Raw genomic sequence first — 10,816 nt, 5'->3', positions numbered from 1 at the left:
CTTTTTGCCATGAGTGATATATGCAATGGGATCTCCCTCTTCTTTCTTTTGAATCCTTCATCTTGCTATCATCCTAGATTCTTCTTGAGTAATTTTCCCAACAATTCCATCAAATGACGGAAGTAAATTGTTGTTTATTATTGTAGTAATGAAGCTTTACCAAATAGGTGGGAGACCTCTAAGAGTCATAGCCACTAGTTCCTTGTCAGGCACATTTTCTCCAACTCTCTGGAATTGATCTCTAAGGTGAGAGATACTCATAATGTAGGATTGAACTTTTCCTTTGTTCATATTGGTTTCCTTAAGTTGATATTTCAAGGTGATGATCTCATTCAAATTATTGACTCCATACATGTCGGCTATCTTGTCATACATGACTATAGACTTTCTTAAATTCCCAACATATGCAAGTAAATGATCTTGTAAACCATCATTTATAATTTTCTTTGCTTTAGACTCACCTTTCTTGTACCTACTTTTGAGGGAAGTAGAAGTATTTTTTGGAGGCTCGCACATCCTTCCTTGAATGTATTCTAGCACATCATTGTTTTCAGTTATGATCTGCAACCTAACTTTCCATGCAACAAAGTTTGATCCATCACCCAACTTTTCATGCTCCTTGAAGGTAGAGGAAGACATATTTGTCTTGAATAGGTAATCTTCTTTCTAATAATGACAGATTCAATGCTCATTTTATTTTGGGCTTGCCCTTCACCTAGGCTCTGATACCATGTTATTTTTTCATATTTTTCTATGTTCTACCAATTACTTTAGCCCAATTTACTTCTTCATTAACAATGCATCCAAGTATTAGCAACGTAACCAATTATAAATTGTAACCGAAGATAGAACAATATATGCAATGAAAAAGAAGACAAAAACACAACCACAAGAGATAGAAGATTGGTCCAAGACTAGGGAGAAACCCCACAAGGGGGAACCCTTTCAAATATTATTCTTTATTATATCGTCATAAAACATTTTCAACGGAGAGTACAATGAGCCCAATACATAAACTTGTAGGGGTGATTTACAGAACAAATCTACAAATCTATAGATCTACATAATAATATAGAGAAATCCTCGATCCACTAGATCAATGAAGCCAACTGAAAGAAACTACCAAACCCTAGATCAAAATCTAGGATGCTCTCATTGAGACTGACTATGTTTGTCTGAAAATCACTGGACGCTCCCTCAGCCACTATGTGAGGGCATCTATATCTGCCCAAATGCTCTCAAGAAGACTATATGTGAGGGTCAAAATCAAACCCACACATATCTACTCCAACAACCTAGACACTCTCTTCCAGTTACTGTATGTGCGTTCGGGACTACTTGGATGCTCTCATGACCACTCTGTGCGAGTGTCCGGGGACTAATACTACCGAATTTTCCCCTAAAACCCGAGACACTCCCTTCAAGCCTTTGTGCGAGAGTCTGAGACTTCCTCGACGCTCATTTAGCCACTGTTTGCATGTGTCCAGGGACGCAAAATCCCAGTTATGTGGCTACATCCAAGAGACAAAAAACCCTATATCCTCACCCCTATGATTTTATACCCTTGCGCAAAATTCATCTATTAGACCTGTGCAAACTAAGAAAAAAGAGAAGAGTATAAGATGGCTTGACCAAAATGTGTTGAAATGAGCTTGAGGCCCCTTCTATTTATATTATTTCATGAGGATCCACTTGGGGTTGAGTGTTATAGACATTTTTGGGCATTGCAACCCCAATCATAAGTGTCCATAAACCAAGGGCTCTTAAGTCCATAAAAGTGTTGTTCCAACCTCTAAAAGAACAAGGTCAACTGGTTACATCTTCTCCCAGAAGTTCTCCATGAAAAACTACTCAGAACTGGTCAAAACTGGACCATCTCACATGCTCCATGGTCAAAGTGCGCTGCATCCCACCTAAATACACACGGGAGGTGCGATGCATACTGAAAAGCCCTTCTATGGAGTGTGATGGGCGAGAGTGGACAAATGGCAGGGTCAATCTGCAAGGTGGAGGATCATGGAATCTTCTAGAAACTTCTCCAGTGACACTTGCCTCTCTGCATTCGCCCAGGGATGAGTAAGAGATCATCAATCTCCAAGTGGAATCAAGAACTATCAGAGAGGACACTAATCAAATCTCAAAAGCTGACTCACCCCCCTTGCAAACATCTATATATGGATCCCTCATCCCAGAGATCCAGGGGCTGGAATTTTGTATCTTTTAAGGAAGTGTTGTTGATTTCTTGGTGCAGCATCATAGTGCTGGGTGATCTAAGCTTTTCATGAGGTGAAGAAGGGATTTTTTGCTGAGAGGATGATGCTGGGTCAGAACAATTGGTTGTAATCCTCTTTGCTATTCTTGATTATTAATAAATCTATTCAAGTTTTCCTCCACATTCTTGTATGATTGATGATATATGCATTTGTGTGGTCAATATATATCTAGTCCTATATTGTTTATGATAATAGATCTATGTTCTTGGATAGTGTTATGCTGCTTTAATTCTACAGGTTCTCTTTGAAACTGGGTAGACGAGGAAGCGAGTGGCAAAGATCTATCAGAAGGGATAGGAATCAAGCAAGGAACCAAGCGCAAGACAGAGGTTGGTCTCCTTTATTCCCCTCTTATCTATTTCTCATAAAGGAAAACGAAAGTGGTTTTAGTTTGTTTGTTTCTAAGGTAGCTCCCAGCCTTAGTGGGACTAGCAGCTCTGCATAGACACTAGATTTCCTGATAAAAAAATGGCGACTCCGCTAGGGAGCGAATAGATTGTTTGTTTGTCTACATTTGTTTGTTCTATAAACTTACATACGGAGCCTGAAGTCAAGCCAGCTAGCCTTCGAACTGCATTTTCTATGCAAGTGCAAAGTAGATCAATGTTGCTTCAGTCTATCTCCGGGTTTTGTTTATGAACTAAATAATTGATTTACAAGCTCTCCAATTTCCCTTGTGGTGGCTCTAGTAACCTCCTTAGATCTACCCCTGTGATTGATTTACTGATTACCACTTGCTCGGCCTAAATCCCTGAACTGAGCTGCAAATTGTGACCTGAAACCCAGTTGAAGTCTCGTCCCTGGACCATCGCACTGTCTCTTCTTTGGAATCTAGATGCATCGCACTTCCTGAGTGTAGTAGGTGTGCTGCATCTCACTTTCCCTGTGTTACAGGTGCGCTGATTAGACTAGACCTCTTCTGCTCCTAGATTTTGGTTTCTGTGTTCACTCTTTTTAGCTCTATTCAAGAGTTTTGCTGTCTGTAGTCAGTATACCTCTGTTGAAACCCCCTTCCTTGCCATTATTCCACCTCCATTGTGCAATGAACTGTAAATTTTTTTATGTATTGTGATCCATTTTCAGTTCTCATTAAAAAGAAGTAGCATAATTGAACTGTCGTTTCTTGATTTGAAAGTGTCGCAAGTGTCGTTTTCAGTCATAGAAGAGAATCTGATTGTTCTTGATAGTCGATTATACTTTTACTCTTGTATTTGATTTGAATTAGTAGTTTTTCAAGTGTCGATAGCAAGTTTTCAATTCCAAATCACAATGTGTCGTCATTACCTTCATTTTGTTTTGAAAAGAAACTTGTTAGTGATGTCGTTTTGAAAAAATAATTCAGATTTGCGCTTAGCTTTCTTTTTATCATTCACACATTAAGAAGGCTGAAAAAAAATACATGCATGTGCATTTGCATTTAGACTGTTTGTTGGTTTGATTTAGGATAGTGCATATAGTGTGTGCTCTCTGCTCTATGTTGAAAGAATATCATCTCTCTTTCCTTAGTAGCTAGAATTTTCATTGCAAAAAGAAGATTAAACGATTGTTTATCATCTTAGATTGCATTTTAGGAATTGTACATCTACATTACGCGGTGAACCTGAAAGGAAAATTTCTTAAAAAAGATCAACTGCAAAATAAATTTAATGAATCTAAAAACTCTTTGGAACCTAACACACAACATTTAGAAGTCTAGGCTAGAGACGTATTCCGGTGTCGTAAAGCCTGGTAACTGTTGTTTTCATTGATGGTTGGGTGATTCCTCCACTTTAAGACGATAAGTTCCAGTACGGACTTGTGCTCCCACATACCGTCGAGTATATATTGGGAGACCACAATAGGCTTTATCCTTTATCCATAGGAAGCCGTGTCTACCGACCTATCGATCGCAATGCACTGAACACAGCATTCGGGAAGATTGACTGCTGTACCGTAAAAAGTATTCTGCAGTTTTGCGATTGGTTTGGTAATCCCTTTGTCTAGATTTCTAGAGTAGTCTCTTTCGCTCCTTTTCAAACTCCTTAAAGGAAAAGGTCCATCTGAGAACTTGTCACTTCAAGCTCATTAAAAATCGAAGGCGACTAGAGTCATCTTTTGTTTTTTCTCGACTCTTAAAAATTGAAAAAGCAAGTTGTGTCAAAGCGTCTAAAATTTATTTTAATCGGAATAAATATCACCTTTCCTACATTGGTCTTAGGTTGAGAAAAATGGAGTCCACCAACCAAGGAGTTCCCCTTAGGGGAAATCCTAGTCCTTTCTCCTCTTGGGGAGATGTTGGCGCACCCCATATGGCCACATTGTCGCTTCCAGGATTGACAATTGGCTTGCCCGTATGGCTCTTCTCAACCTCTGTCGTTCAGAACACCGTGATTCCTGAACAATCAAGTCAACAACTAAACGATACCAGAGTTACCCCCCAACCTTCTACTTTGTCCAATTCTTCCTCTCCTCCTTCCTCTTCGCTTGATGAAGCTGGTAAAGCCAAAAATCAAGTAACCGAGAAGAAGAAGGAGAGGAAGAAGAAAGAGAAGAAGAAGAAGGAGCCAAAGGTGAAAAGGGGCAACCAAGCATCCTCTAGCGAAAATCTGCACACTGCACCATCCATGCCTAAATCACCATGTGTCATTTGCAAAGGAGACCACTATCATCGAGATTTTCCTTGCATCCCTTGGATCTTAAGGGACTGGTCTCCTCGTTTGCACAATCCGATGTCATCAACCTCTGATGATCATGTTGAAAGTACATCGTCAACTAGTGAAAGTGAAGCCCCTGGACAAAAAGGAAGATGTAAGTTTCCTTGTAAACTGTGTGAAGGAGATCACGCCGTCCACCGTTGTCCCTTCTTAGACGAGGTTAAAAGAGTTTTGGATGACTGTCTGGTTTCACCGTTACGGCTTCCTCCTAGATATAGGAAGCTCTTGCCGAGTTCGTCACTATTTGAAATTCCGGCTGACACACCATTGTGGTCGGCCGAAGCGTTTATCATTGAAGATAAACCATTTGAATCCACACCAGACGAAAGTCAAAAGGTCGAGGCAGCAGTTGACCTGGTCTTTCCTTTAGAGGATCCATCTTCAGATGATATAGTCACCGGGGAGAACAAGAATGACACTGTCCAAATTCTCTTCGTAAGCACAGACTCCGATGAACATGGGGGCAGTCTACCCGTTCCTTTACCATAGGAAGGAAGTTCGTCAGAGTCACATCCGGCCATCTATTCAGTCCCACCTCCAAGCAACCTAGTTGCTTCCTTCGATCGGAATCTACTAGGCAGACCCCGCTTACCGGCTAGTGTACCATTTCGAATCATTGCTCAAATATACAAAATGGTCATGGCCGGTACCATCATAGATGAATGGGCTTCTGTGAGTATCCTTTCCTCAACTGCTTGGAAAGCGCTTGGTTTGCCATCGCTTTTTCTTGAAATGAGAAATCTAACAGGCTTTGACAAAGGAACCAGTCGACCGTTAGGGATCCTTCCCAGTGTGTCGATAACATTGAGAAAGAAAACTGTTCACATGAACGTAATGGTAGTCCAAGGACCCCTGGATTATAATCTACTCCTTGGACGTGACTATATTTATTGCATGGGAGCCATTGTCTCCTCACTCTTTATAGTAATGTGTTTTCCGCATGAAGGAAGAGTGGTCAAGCTCGTAGACCAGCTTTCATTCCCCGGTTCACACATAACAAATAGTCATATACCATCCCTGAATGGTATTTTCACACAAGGAATGTCTCATCAATCCCCAATCCATCCTCCTGATGAGCGCGAGTGATTCAGAGGATATGACTGAAACCCAGGGGGCATGCACCCTGGCCTGTTTTGACAGGAAAACCTTGGGTATAGGGTAGGTTTCCGCGAAGGATATATGACTGGTTGACGCACCCATCCATTTAGGAAAATGGGGTTAGACCAGAATAAGATACCTCTGTTAAAGGTAGGCCTTTCCCGATAAAACAAATGTTTTGTCTACAAATTGAGGGGTAACCTGGAAACTCTACTTCACTATACCTGGGGGCATGAAAACCTTTTGGCATGCAAGCAAAGAGCGACCATTTATTTTTTAAATTTGTAGGTCCTCTAACCTTTTAAACTCGTAGGATTGGTCGTTTCCTAACTTGCATAAAGAAAGGATGCGAGGCAAAGCTTTGGAAAAATGCCATTTTTTAAATGAGACATCCTTATTATACGACTGGATCGAGCAGTTTTAACGTGGAATTCTAGCTCGTTAAAAGGTAAACATAAGAAATGAACAAATGTTCCCATAGAGTTTAAGCTCATTAAAAAAATGAACCATTTTCCGGTAAATAACCTTCGTGAATGTATTATCATCAGCCTTTGAAGCCTTGGTCGTGTTCTCATCATCACCTCCACTCTGTATTGGCTGATCATTCACCTCCATTTGATTGTTTACCCTTTTTGAGGAACAACTGCAAAGAGTGATCCTGTTAGCCATCCTTGTGACACTGCCGTGATTGGAAAATTCCAAACCTTACCTGGAATCAACTGCTACCCGAATTTATCACTCGTTCCTCAAAAAATGAGTCTCCTTTAAGCTCTTTCCAACTGACTCGTAAAATATGAAAAGATTGTCGAGAAATTGGCCTCTCCAGCTTGTTAAAGGGATCGGAAGTGTTATCCCTCCTTTAGATTTTAATCTTTTTGGAATGAGGGATTATTACACAAAAAGATCAAGCGCTTGTTTTGTTCGGCTCGTTAAAAGTACCGAAAATTCATCCCTTTTGTATTGTTTTATACTTTTTGATACTCAAGGGATTATATTCCGAAAAAGGATTATTGGAGTTTTCTTTACGTCCCTTTTCGTACTCTCTAAAATTGAAAAGGACCGAGTTATCTTTGTCGTTAAACTCGTTAAAACTGAATAGCGACAAACTTGTCCATACAGACAAGAATGAGTTTCACTATCGCTAGGCTCGTTAAAACATAGCGATGGGTTTGCCCGAAGGACAAATTATAGAACAAGCATATGTTATCCTCCTCAAGCTTGAAAAAAATAAAGACGTACTGGTCAGCAATGACTGGGGAAAAATTGGGAAGAAAACTTGAAGAAACTTTATTGGTAGCAAGTCGCTCTTGAACATGACACTTTCACTCCGCATCCGAGTCGGGTTGGGTTGTTCCATTCACTGGTCATATCACCATTGGTCCATCACACCATCCATATTTGGGGTTAACGCTACCAATCCATTATGTCAGTGTCGCCGATATGTTCAAGAGAAGTCGCTCAGAGAATTCATCTGTGTCTCATCCGCTGTAATACATTTACGCTCCATTCTTTCATGACCGCCACCCTGAACCTTATATCACCAGATCATTTTCACCTCCATTAAAATCATTTGCTCCGTTCCGTGTCATTGATGTGGGATTCACTAAGGCCCTCCTATGATGGATCGCTTCTTGTCGACATCAGCTCATTATCTAGGAAGTCGATCTAGGAACAACCCTTTCAGTACTTTGAAACTTGCATGCCTCAATGGCAAGTTTCTCACTTCCGGCGATAGGTTTACATCAATGGCCTTCTACCGAAATACTTTGTGTGGTGTTCTACGCCAAGTCCCTTATTCACACCACGTGAATTGTATTGTAGTACCTTGAGGGTCATCATCATTATCGGTGATTCCTCTCGCGCCTGTTAACAGCTTGCGTCATCGGCTGGTAATCAGGCGATGTCTTTCCATGTTCGACTCCAGAACATCTCTCACATGGATCGACTTGTACTTTGAGTGAAGATTGAACGAGATTGAAGACCCCGGTTCTAGTTTCATCCATCCGGGCTGCGATATATATTCAGGAAAATAAAGACATCAAATGTACATCATTACTGCACAGATAATCATCCAATCTAAGGGGTGATGGCTCTACCAGGATCACCAGTCTACACTCAGACGATTGTCTGTCTTATGTACATGAAAATGAATTTATAAAGCTGAGCATGGGAATGCCCGCCTCAGCTAGATCATGAAAATATTATGACGATAATGTATTGTATTGTATCTTATTACAGGTCACCTTCCAGCTTGAAAAAACTTCAGATCCTCATGATAAAGCATTTCACCCGACATGAACAGATTAACGACCTCATGCTTTAGGGGGAAACTGTTATAGACATTTTTGGGCACTGCAACCCCAATCATAAATGTCCATAAACCAAGGGCTCTTAAGTCCCTAAAAGTGTTGTTCCAACCTCTAAAAGAACATGGTCAGCTGATTACATCTTCTACCAGAAGTTCGCCATGAAAAACTACTCAGAACTGGTCAAAACTGGACCATCTCACCTGCTCCATGGTCAAAGTGCACTACATCCCAAATAAATACACACGGGAGGTTCGATGCATACTGAAAATCCCTTCTATGGGGTGCGATGGGCGAGAGTGGACAAATGGCAGGGTCAATCTGCAAGGTGGAGGATCATGGAATCTTCCAAAAACTTCTCCTATGACACTTGCCTCTCTGCATTCGCCCAGGGATGAGTAAGAGATCATCAATCTCCAAGTGGAATCAAGAACTATCAGAGGGAGGACACTAATCAAATCTCAAAAGCTAACTCACCCCCCTTGCAAACATCTATATATCAATCCCTCATCCTAGAGATCTAGGGGCTGGAATTTTGTATATTGTAAGGAAGTGTTGTTGGTTTCTTGGTGCAACATCATAGTGCTGGGTGATCTAAGCTTTTCATGAGGTGAAGAAGGGCTTTCTTGCTGACATGATGATGCTGGTTCAGAACAATTGGTTGTAATCCTCTTTGCTATTCTTGATTATTAATAAAGCTATTCAAGTTTTCCTCCACATTCTTGTATGATTGATGATATATGCATTTGTGTGGTCAATATATATCTGGTCCTATATTGTTTATGATAATAGATCTATGTTCTTGGATAGTGTTATGCTGCTTTGATTCTACAGGTGCTCTTTGAAACTGGGAGACGAGGAAGCGAGTGGCAAAGATCTATCAGAAGGGAGAGGAATCAAGCAAGGAACCAAGCGCAAGACAGAGGTTGGTCTCCTTTATTCCCCTCTTATCTATTTCTCATAAAGGAAAACAAAAGTGGTTTTAGTTTGTTTATTTCTAAGGTAGCTACCAACCTTAGTGGGACTAGCAGCTCTGCATAGACACTAGATTTCCCAATAACATTGAGGCTGAACTAACCAATTTCACATGTGCTAAGGGCTGACCCGTTCCATTATACATGAATGAATAAAATAATTCAAAACTCAACTTCTGCTTCTCCAAATGGGGTAGTCTTCAAGTTGATTTTGGTCCTTTGGAAAAGAGGAATTTAATGAAATCATCATCTCGGTCATATGAGATGTCCAAGGTGGAATTTGAACCTAGTTTAAAAAAATTAACACAAGGAGGCACCCAAATTGGTACTGGAAAAGGAGGAGGAAAAGGAAACAAATGAATAATAGGTTCCTCCTCTGGAATTAGAGGTTTCTCACAATTTACAAAAGTTGGGGGGACATAAACATCAGGGGGGTTTATATTCGCCATGTAAATATATTCAAACCAAACTTTCAAACATCCTTTTAAGTAAATCCCAATCTAAATCTTCCCCATGAAAATCACAACATAAGTGAAGGAATCTACTGTAAAAATACTCAATTGACTCATTACGACACAATATTAGTTTATTAATCCTTTTGAAAACATCTTAGTAATCATGCCTACCAAAATATTACAAGCATACAGTAAGGTGTGAGACCATCGACTAACATGACCTTCAAGAGTGAGGAAGAAAAACACAGAAGCAATATTTTCATTATCAATTTCATAATATTCACAAAATTTAAGAAAATCAGAAATGTGCTTGGCTATGGATGTTCCATCCTCACCATCAAATTTCAATTGAGATAAGTCATAAAGAAGCTCATCAGGGATTAAAAGTTTACCATTGGATAAATTAGAGAAACACCCTAGGAGTATGATTTGAGGATGAGCCATTAAAGATAAGAGATTAAAACAGACTCAATGGCCACAGCTTGTCATATGGCCCTCCTTCTAGCGCAATAATGTTGGCAGTGATAGATACCGCCAACATACAAAGGTTGTCCCAGATGTAAAGTCCCAATTAGACCTCACACAATGTGGAGTAGGAGCCCCATTCAGAGAATCAACCCGACGACCATAACTGTAAAGTTTTCCTTGGTTTCAATGAATAAATAAGAGATTATATACATAACCCTTGAACAAGCAAGTTGAAATTGTGAAATGCTAATTGTAATGTATGAAAGGATACTTTCATGATGTGTGGGATAGAAGTGAGCCTCTATAAGGAAGTAATAGTACTAACCTAAGAGAGACACATGAGAAAATGAATATTTGTTAGTTATTTAGCGAAATAGTTCACTTAGAAAAAATGATCATTAAACCACATACAAAACACCTTCAAAAATATAAGTACCAAGGACAAAAAATAGTTTAATATTCTTAGTACATGTGAACAAAATATATATAGAAAAGTGTTGGAAATAATACTGAGAGGGGGGGTGAATCAGTATTAGCAAACTAACAATT

This window comes from Pinus tabuliformis, chromosome 8, assembly GCF_031772625.1.
Source record: "Pinus tabuliformis cultivar Carrire ecotype Pingquan chromosome 8, CPIR1, whole genome shotgun sequence".
NCBI classification, from domain to species: Eukaryota; Viridiplantae; Streptophyta; class Pinopsida; order Pinales; family Pinaceae; genus Pinus; species Pinus tabuliformis.
The sequence above is the reverse complement of the archived record's forward strand: the minus strand, read 5'-3'. Positions refer to the sequence as shown.